This window comes from Monodelphis domestica, chromosome 4 (genome assembly GCF_027887165.1).
Source record: "Monodelphis domestica isolate mMonDom1 chromosome 4, mMonDom1.pri, whole genome shotgun sequence".
In the NCBI taxonomy this organism is placed as follows: Eukaryota; Metazoa; Chordata; class Mammalia; order Didelphimorphia; family Didelphidae; genus Monodelphis; species Monodelphis domestica.
This window is the reverse complement of record NC_077230.1, coordinates 7,323,289-7,334,135: the sequence shown is the minus strand read 5'-3', so window position 1 is coordinate 7,334,135 and position 10,847 is coordinate 7,323,289. Positions and strand designations below refer to the sequence as shown.

Genomic DNA, 10,847 nt, shown 5'->3' with positions numbered 1-10,847 from the left:
AATAACAGGAATTTCTTGAAGCTCAATAATTCAAAATTCTAAGTATTATAAATTATTCTGTATGGTCTATTTTTGCTGTTTCCACTTTTTAAAAATCCTTACCTTCTGTCTTAGGTCACACAGCTAGGGAGTGTCTGAGGCCAGATTTGAACTTAGGACTTCCCATCTCTAGGCCTGGCTCTCACTCCACTGAGCCACCTAGCTAACCACTACTGTTTCCATTTTTAGCGATTATATACTTAGAATACTCTTTTGAATTTATCATACAGGAGAATTATGAAATATGCCTCTAAGAACATTGGACCAGACACCCTTGAAGGAAGTTTTGCCACTCTCATCTTTAACAATTTTCCTCCAGCAGTCAATTGTTCCAGCATATATGTTATCAGTTCCTTGTGCACAGATGGTATCATCATTCACCACCTTTTCATATCAAAGAAGATATGCTTGCCATGCTTGCCAGGAATCAGTGACAGTGCAATCAGCTAATTTATTGTAATATAGTATTCATTGATCTGGGAGCATGCCTTTTGCTGTGGCAGAGATTCCAACATGGGCTGCTTGGTAAATTATAATATTCTGTATAAGGATGATATTAGAAATTAAGTCCTGTTATATTAGTTTAGAGGTAAGAAGTAGAGAAGCTGGCTTGAGAAAGAATTGGAGTCTCAAACAGAGCTGGAACAGAGTGTCAGTTTCAAGTCTAATGGTTTTTTTCTGTGGCATTTGGTCTCTGGAGTTAGGAGAGTCAGAGATACTCTCTCTGAGGGCTTGGAGGAGGTAACATCTTCTCTCTCACTGTCTGAGGTAGAAGGAAAGGAGGGAAAGACCTGAAGGAGCAAAGCGTTTTCTTTTTCCCAACTTGGGAAACACTATTGACTATCTATTGCTGTTTTTATAGTTTGTTTTAACTCTGAGAAGACCAAAGAAAGATCTAGTCTTTGGTTTGGACTCTGAGTCTGCTAAGGCTCAGAGTCCTAACTTGGTTCTTGCTGAGGCTCAGCCATCTAGCCTTTATTTTTTTTATACTTGGAGACAAAATTAAGAATTATAAGGATAAGAGTTTTAGTTTATTTAGAATAGGGAAAATTGGAGTTAGTCAGAGTAGGAAGAATCAATGTAGCCTGTAGACACAGAAGAAGCAGTCCCTTGCAGAAAGAGGGAGTTTTATTTGTTAGAATCCCTTTGAGTTAGAAATTCTTTTATCCTTATATATTTCAATAAATATTTTAATTTTTATAACAAGAGTCTCTTTAGTGTCCTTGCACCTGGCCCTGAAGAGAAGTTCACTTATGAGCTTGACTTCACTGATATAAACTGAAGATACTTTGTGTGCACAACAAGCAGAGTAGCTAAATCAGTTTGTAATCAATCATCGATTCATTACTTATTAGTTTTATAGTTATCATCATTATTTTTACACCTGCCCTGAAGCATTAAACCTTGATAAAATACCCATAAATTCCATCAAATTTGGTGATTTTCACAAGGACATCTCCCAGGCCTTTGAATTCTCTCTCGGTGCCAGATTTCTGGACATCAGCTGCCAAGCGAATCCTCACAAAATCCAAGGGATAGACAAAGCACCGAGAAGTGGCCCCAGCTGCACCACCAGAGGCAAGGTTAACAGGAAAAAACCTTCCAGACTGTGTGTGCTTTGTCCACTCCTCCCAAAACACCTGTTTATACTTATGCTTAAAGGCAAAATTAAAGGTCTGGGTGGGGAAATATCTGATGATATTTGCTAAATTTACCATGCCAGGAAGAAAGCGCTCCTTGATCTTTTGGGATTCAGATTATCAGCAACAATTTGATTACTTGCATGCTGCATCTGCAATAAGAGCTTGACTCTTTCAATGAGGACCATCTCCATCTTGGAGATAGCAACTGTAATGCTTGGCAAAGGAAGAAGCCTTGATGTTCATCATAGTTAGAGGAAAGGGGCAGATGGTGGAATTAGAGTCAGAGAGTCAGTGTGAGAGGACCCAAAACCAGAGAATGAGTTGCTGTCTATACAGTCCTTTGCTATACCTTGGACCAAAACTTGTATAATATGAACTTTATATAAAATATTCCACTGCCCTTCCTGTAGCAAAATATTCTTTCCATTGCCATGTTATAGTCATGAGTCACATCCCAGGTAGTCTTGATTCTTTCTGTAAAGTCATATTGACATCCCATAAAATTACATCATCATATATAGTGTGAGACACAGAATAGATACCTCTAACCTCTCTTCTCCAAAGGATAATTTAATCCCTGCCAGTAAGGAAAATAGGAGGTTGAGGCCAGAAGTCTGGCCAAACTATTATTTGGCCTCACAAAGGGGGTACCAGGCTAGAATTATATCTATCTGCTCCCTTAAATATTATTTGTCTGGGACAGGTGATTTCCAGGTTAAGTAAAACCTCTGATCACTGTTTCATTAACTGAGTGGAGAAGGAGGACTCTAAACTTTATATCCAAGGCTTGACTCCCATCCTACCAAATACCAGTTCCATAATGAACATGTTTAGCAGTTATCAAAGAAACCAATTAATCCAAATGACAGGAAAGCAAAAAATCAAAGAAAGTATATGTAGGACAATATATAGCAGATAATACAGAGTGAAAGAGCTCTCCCTTTGGGAGTAAGATAAGTCTCTCAAGAGAGAGATTCCTAAAAGGAAGGGAGGTCCTCCAAATGGGGAATGGCTGAACACATTGTGGTATCTGTTGGTGATGGAACACTATTGTGCTCAAAGGAATAATGAACTGGAGGGATTCCATGTGAACTGGAACAACCTCCAGGAATTGATGCAGAGTGAGAGGAGCAGAGCCAGGAGAACATTGTAGACAGAAACTGAAACATTATGGGACAATAATGTGTAATCAATTTTGCTACTAATAGCAATGCAATGATTCAGGACAATTCTGAGGGACTTATGAGAAAGAACACTATCCACATCCAGAGAAGGAACTATGGGAGTAGAAATGCAGAAGAAAAACATAATTTATCACTTGGTTCTATGGGTATATGATTGGGGGGTGATTTTAAAAGATTCCACTATAACAAATATTAATAACATAGAAATGGGTTTTGAGCAATAATACATGCATAATCCAGTGGAATTGCTTGTCAGCTCCAGGACAGGGGAGGGAAGTGGGAAGGAGAGAACGTGAATCATTGTAGCCATGGAAAAATATTCTAAATAAATACATTTTTTAAAATAAATACATTTTAAAAGAGTGAGATTCCTAGATCTCATCTAGAATAAAGTTACCCAAGTCTCTAGAGTGTCAAGCTGTGGATAGATGCACGATGGAGACTGCCATTTCCTCTCGTGTTGGCTTCTTCTTAGAGTCTTTTCCTTTAGTAGCCTGAAAGTCTGACTTCTTCCCTCTTGAAGCTTGAAGCCAGAAGCACCCAAAGAAAATGCAGAATGCTGATAGGACTCAAGTGACTCCTAGAAAGCTAAATGAAGAGCTCTCTTATCTCCCACTCTTGCCAACTTTTCCTCACTCCTCATGTAAGCACAGGGTATTGATCTCCTCTGTAAAATTGAAATTTGAACTCTGGACTTCAATCCCCACAAGCCCTTACTCCACTTCCCCAAAATGCTTTGTAATCTCATGGGAATTCTGAGGTGGGCCGAGATCGAGGAAGGATTTAAGCTGATTGAAAAGGTTTTTGGCTCTTTTTTTGGACTTCCATTTTGGAGCAGAGGCGTCTCTTCCATGATGTGAGGTTATTTTGTCTAGGCCTCTGGCCTAGGCACATGTTTCTTATCCTGTATTTTCTTTAATCCTTAATCTCTAATAAACCTCTAAAAAAATATAAGACTCCTTGCAGAGAGAAACTAATTTCTACCTGCCTCAGTCTCCCCTAAATTTTAATGTTACACCTCCAATAAGGAGAGTACCATATTAATAGACTTTGGAACTCAGGTTATATAGGTATCCAGCATATAGATATCTGGGGCCATCTATATTGTTTTCATCTCTTTTTCCTGGTAGTGTCTCCTTTGAATTACTGGGGATCTCTACTGTTATTCCTGGGACATCTGGTTAGACAACTATATATGGATAGAGTTTTTTTTTCCTTCTTTACCTTCATTTTCATTTTAAAGTTTTAATTTTTCATTAATTCATTGATTCTAGCACCTAGTCAAACATTGATTGGATCAACAAGTTTTTAGGCAAATTATTTTCCATCCTTCAATAGCTGCAATCCAAATGAAATTATATCAATTTTGGCTCCACAAAATATACCCAAAGCAATAAGTCAAAAATATGCCCTCAAATAGAACTTGGGGGGGGGGGGAGACCCGATGGAAAGAAGTATTTGAATATCTGAAGTCTGTTGCTATAAATATTGCCACCTGGAGAGAGGTTAGACCAAAGAGAAGGAGCTCACCTATAGTTCAGCCATTGCAATGAGTCAAGGAAATGCCTCTATTTGGTAGCTTCCTTTTTCATTAAATATTCTTTTTAACCAGATACTAAGCTCAGTTGTTTTTATAATGATGTAATAGAATGAATGAATGAATTATAAGGCATTTATTAATAGTAGAGTTATAAATTAATATTACCCCCTTAAGTCAGAGAAAAGAAAATTTCTAGCAGCTTTTTACAATTATCAATTTAGTTTAATTAAAATAGAGATAGTAAAAGAATATAGTAAAGGAGGGAAAGATAGAAAAGAGGAAAGAGAAATTACTAATCTCATACTCTAAAATATACCTAAAATTCCTAATACTACTTAAAACTCCTAATAACTACCTCTGTCTTCTGAGGACAGTTTCTTCTTGTCTGGCAAACACTAGGCCTATCTAACCTACACTATCTTTAAATGATTCACTAACTACCTAACTCCCTAAAATAATAGACAGCTACCACTCACTTCAATCAGTTTTCTATAGAAGCCCAAACTGTCAGTAGTCAACTGACAGAAGATTCTTTCCTATTAGACAGACCTCCTGCTCTCTAGAGATCCCAGAGGCAAAAAAAACCTTTAAAGGCTAAAGCCAAAAAAAACCCCTCCATAAGCTCAGGCCTGCCTTTATATTCCAGCAAATAAACACCAACCCACACTACCAGCAACCAGCCCCCAATGACCAACTCGTGCCCATCAGCCAATTTCCTCACAACTGCCAGCCATAACTGTCAGAACTGACCAACCATCAGCAATTGACAGACTGCAACTGACGCACTCAACAGGGGTCTCCCCGTTCTTACTTCCTGTCACTGTGGGCTAGTTAATCTCTACATCTCTCTATGGTAAGAGGTCCTCCAGGTCCCTGTTAAATTAAAGAAATTAAAGAATTCCTTTTTACATGCACCAGGAACCATACAAGTTCTGAGAATACAGTTCATCCCTCTCAGAGTCTACTAATGGTGAGAAAGTTAAAGGGAACAGGCTGAGGTTGGGGAGGGGAGACACCATGGTACACATACAGCAATATGGTTTAGAAATGGCCAGGAATGAACACGAATGCACTGTTGGAGTAGATGTGAATGGTGCAACAATTTTGGAAAGCATTTTGGAATTATGCAAGTAAAGTGACTAAATGCCCAAATTCTTTGAAGTAGAAATTCCTTAAAAAAAAGAACCATATACTCCAAAATATTGATAACAGCACTTTTAGGAGAGCTAAGAATTGGAAACAAAGGAGATGCCTATTGATCAGGGATTAGCTAAACAAATGAATATAAACATGAATATAATAGAATACTACTTGTAGCATACCAGTTATATTAGCATCTTGAAAGTATTATTGGTGTACTGATATTGTATCTTATATATTCATATACCAAACTCATGGTCATGTTACTTCCTGATTATTGTATTTCCAAATCTTCAGTCCAAAGGACAAAAGAATTCCTGAGCAGGACATTATTTGCCACAGGGTCCTAGCTCCCACCTTCTCAGACCACATTCCATACCAAGTCACATGGATGACTAACCTCCTCCTCTAGGATTACATGGTTGTCAATGGAGCCAATGTTAAGTCATATCTCATGTCACATGTTCATTAGCTACCTCCCTCTCTGCATTCCTGGATTCTTCAATAAAAGTTTGGGAACATGTGAAGCTCAGAGAACACCATCAGAGGAGCACACTGGATCCCACGTTTTTTTAACTCTTTGTCTCTGACTCTGTTCCTTCATTATGTTCTCTCTCTCTATCTCTATAACCCCTTCATCCATTTTCCCCTCAATCTCCATTCTCCTTCTCAGGTGTCCACATACAAAGATATTAATTAGGAACTACAGGCAACTCCTACACTACTATACTGTAAGAAATTACATATGCAATGAGTATACGGGAAAATGTATTTAAACTTATGCAAAGTGGAGTAAGCAAAGTCAAGAAAATGAAGAACAATGTAAATGAAAAGAATGACACACCCAAAAAATCAGATGCAAATCTAACAAAATTATAAAGATCAAGTGGGGCTCAAGGGAAGAGAGATTAAAAAACACCCACAACCTAATTCCTTTGTGGGAGTACGAAGTCCATAGAAGTTATTCACTGCACATATTTTTGGACTTTCTTAATGTATTTATCAGTTATGCTGACTTTTTTCTCTCTCTAAAAAATTACTATTTATCAGATGGGGAAGGAGAATGGGAAGAGATTCACAGGATACTTTGGTGTATGATATAATGTATGATATAAAACCCCAGTGACCCCCTTTGCAGCCTTCTTCCATTGATGTCATTGGAAACGCTGTCCTTTCCCTAAGAAAAAGTCTCCTCATCAGTCTTCCAAAGCTGAGGGCACTCTTTAAGTCACTTGGCTTGACTACAAAAATATCTATAAATAGCTCTATCAACAGGTCCTTTCCCTCCTCTAGTCTTCTAACTTTCAACCTCTTAGCACAGATTTGAATTCCTTATATTTCTGTAGTAGTTCTTTTTAACTTTTTCAGTGTTTTTGTACCAATTATCTCATTTTATCCTCAGAAGAAATCTATACATTGGATTATACTGTATGTAATAAATATTACTATTTTGACAACAGGGTTAATGGATGAACAGTCATTTCCCTGTTATATATTTAGATTATTCCTTTCAATATCCTATAGGTCTGTGTTGGTGAACCTATAGCAGGTATGCCAGAGGGGTCTGCTCCCCTCCCCCTCTCCATGCATACCTGAAGACATTTCTCACATAGCCCACCCCTCTACCCAGCAACCCAATGAGAGCACTTCCTCTCTCTCCTATCTGGAGTAAAGGGGTGGCTCACATTTAGAGTTGTGGTTTAGGCACTCAGTCTCTAAAGGTTTCACCATCACTGCTGTACGTGCAATGAGGAACTCAGTGATCCTTCCAACCAGGGCCCTTCTTCATGGAAACCTGCTCAAATGGGTAGAAAGCTTTAGCTGTGACTTGTATCACCCAGTCTTAGAGACTATATAATTTAATAGCTTGGGAAGCAGCTGGGATTTTCTTGCCCCTAATGATAAATGCCAGGTTGAATGTAAATGCTCTATTACTCTAATTTATCTATCTGATGTATTCTTGAGGCAGAGTATTTGTGTGTATTGTGTAAGAAAAATATCCCAAAGGAAAAATAAATCAATATTTTGAGTCACAGGCAATGGACTATTTCTCTGTACAATGGGAATGGAAGCAAGCAATTGTACCCCAGGTACTGTAGCCACAGTCTGGAGGTATCTCCTTGGCAGGAATCTTAAAAGAGGTAGGATATGCTTCTGCCTCAGGTAATCTACCTCAGTAATTCCACTCCATTGTGTCAATTATTTATATTGTACCAAGTACCAGAAGACCTTGCTGCTGCTCTGTCTGGCTATAGTACATTGAACCCCAGAGCCCCTGTGGGGACTGCTCCCTGAAATGGATGGTCACTTGTTTGTAAAGGTGGTGCCTGGCCCAACCCCATCCCACTGCCACCCCAACTCCATTGTTCGTCAAGGTAAAGAAAGCTTCCCTGAGCCCTAAGGAGCTCCCCACCCCTCTCCTGCAGTTTACATTCCTCCATGACAGACTGGCAGCTATGAACAAGCATGAAGCAGCATCATTGGGTAAGTGTGTATTACCAGAAGAGCTATGCCACAGCAGCGTAAGAAACCTATTGGGCACTTGGATCTTGAGTTTTCCTTCTTTAACCATCATTCCCCTCAATGTGCAGTCACTGAACCTGGACATCTGGGGCTGTTTTAACTCAGATCTTACTGGGTCTGTCCTTAGAAGTAGAGCATTCATGGACTTCTCAGTAATTTAGAATACTATAATGCTGTTAATCAGAGGTTCATCTTATCGGATACTTTTTTTAATTTAATTTTGTTTCTCTAAAATGGGGAGCTTTGGGGTTTTTTTTTTTAGGTCAGCTTATCAGAAGAGTCAGGTTCTTCAGGTGGGGAGAAGAACATTGTAGCTGATACCAGGATGTCCACATTCTGGTTCTGACACTTAAAAACTATGGGAGAGTCACTGAACCTCATTTTGTTCAGCCACATAATTGGATACTCCACGGAGCAATGGTAAAGAAAACACTTCATAAACCACTTTAAAATTCTACAAAGATGAGATGATTAGTGTAAGAAAGCTTAATGATGCCTTTACTAAGCTATTCTTCTGGTAGTTTATACCAGAGTGGGATATTCTAAGAGATATGTATATGAAGGTGACTGATAACCATAAAGAACCATGTAAAGTGTAAAATGCTGCTTCTGCCACTATTATCTTTACTCATTTTATTTAATTATTTATTGGTGAGCATATTTGGTGGCAATGTACCCTGCTTTTGCAGAAGGGATTTCCTCTTTGTGTATATTTCCCCAACCTGGAATGTCTGCTTCTCTTCTCTCTGAAGACACAGCTCAAGGCCCCTCTTCCTCCTTCCTGAAGTCATCCTGCTCTTCCTACTCTAGGTTCTCCTTGACCAAAGATTCAGAGTTAAGTGGAAACTCATTTTTCAGGTGAGGAAACTGAGGTCCAGAGAGTGGCATGCCCAAAGGTCTCCCAGGCAGTAACTAACTGAGTAAGGATTTGAATCTAAATATTCTGACTCCAAATCCAGGGTTCTTTGTTCTTCTCTGTTCAGATTGCTTCTACCTTTCCTAGGGATTCTATAAACTATCGAATCTGGAAAACAGGGAAGCTTGAGAGTTTCTTAGATGGCCTGTGTGGAGATTCCTCCACAGAACCCCACAGACAAATCCTCCTTTCTGGACTTCCAATAACTACCATGTTCCCCTGGCTTCCAGGGGACCTCACATTATTTCTGTTCCCCTCTGGGAAGTCTCTCCTGGAAACAAAAGTTCCCATAGCTAAGGTGAGGGTGAATGAGAGGGGCTCCTTCTCACATGGCCAATCCGAGTTTTCTTTTAAAGGATTTCTCCCAAACTAAAAGTGGAACCCAATGTCCCCAAAGAGCAACAGACTTGAAGGTGAAGGCAACCGAATGGTGAGGAAAGGCAAGGCTCTCCTTGGACCTTTTTTAGGAGTCTTTTGGGTCTTGCTGGTTTACCTTTCTGGCCCTGCCATTTCTACCAGAGAGGAAATATACTGTTTACTCTTAAATAGAAGCAGAATACAGTGAAAAGAATGAGGATTTGGAATCAGAGTTTGGGGTTTAAATCCTGGTTATGCCCCTTCTGGGTGATTTTAGCTGCCTCTTGATTTCTCCAGACCTCCATTTCATTATCTGTAAAATGAAAGTATTTATAAGATGAAAAGTGGCAGCACTGGACTGGGAGTTAGGAGACCTGATTTCTAATCTAATGCCTGCTCCTCACTCCCTCTGTCACCTTGGACATCTGGAGCTCAGTTCCACACTCATTGTTAAGCTGCGAGGGTTTGACTGGATCTTCCAACTCTAGATTGATGATCTTGTGGCCACTGAGGAAATTCTCCATCCTCAACCTCAGATTGTATTTGTGGATTTCCTGGTTTGAAAGTATCTCTAAGTCCTGGCAATGTTGGATAACTTTCCTGCTTTGCATCCTATGTGTGTGTGTGTGTGCGTGCGTGTGTGTATGTATGTGTGTGCGTGTGCGTGTGTGTATGTATGTGTGTATGTATGTGTGTGCGTGTGCGTGCGTGTGCGTGCGTGTGTGTGTGTGTGTGTGTGTGTTAGGCTTACCTCCTAACTAGATTGTGAGCCCTGGAGGGTAGGGATCTGTGTTATCCCTCCTGTGCATAACATGTGCAGGAGTAGGCTAGGCTCTCACTAAATACTTGCTGATTGATTGGCCAAATATGGGCTAGAAGGACTTGATCATCTTTAAATTGCATGAGCTGTCATCTTCCCTGAGACTATTTAGAAAAACTTCCTGAGCTTCCTCCTGTGCGGGTCAGCACAGCCCCAAAGTAAACTTGTCATGAATAGCTGGTAAACCTGCCTGACTGGCACGCTGAGAAGAGTTGGGAAGTTTTCGATTTCGAAGCACCAGAAAACAACCAGCTTGATTTGGCAAAGGGCAGCGCAGAGGCTCGGGTTCTGTTCAAAGTCTACTGGTGTCCTGAGAGGAGTGAAGCAAGGAAGGAAGCAAGAAGAAGAGCAATTTATGGCATCATCACTAATTTGATCCCACAAGCAGGTAGCAGGAGCTCCCCAATGGACATGAGCAGGAAGCTTCATTTTTTCTTTAACCAATTAACTATATTTTGATGCTCTTCGTTATAAATGGAATTATAGAAATATTTTATTGCCTACTGAATTGCCCAGCAAGAAAATAAAAGTGAAATATGGTCTTTTAAAGTCTAGCATGTAAATAGACTTAATACAGTTCCAGTTAGCTGTCTATGCCTTCCTAATTCAGGAAAGGGTTTGGGAACTGGAGAAGGGTGGACAGGAAATTCTTAGTCACAAATACCTTGGTAGAGATGCTAAATCC

The 10,847-nt window shown here is 39.7% G+C and overlaps 1 pseudogene; it reads right to left on the bottom strand.

Annotated features, from left to right (window-relative positions):
* Window positions 1–239: 239 nt before the first annotated feature.
* LOC100022347 (ADP/ATP translocase 3-like) lies at window positions 240–9,866 on the bottom strand (annotated as a pseudogene).
* Between the last annotated feature and the right edge of the window lie 981 nt (window positions 9,867–10,847).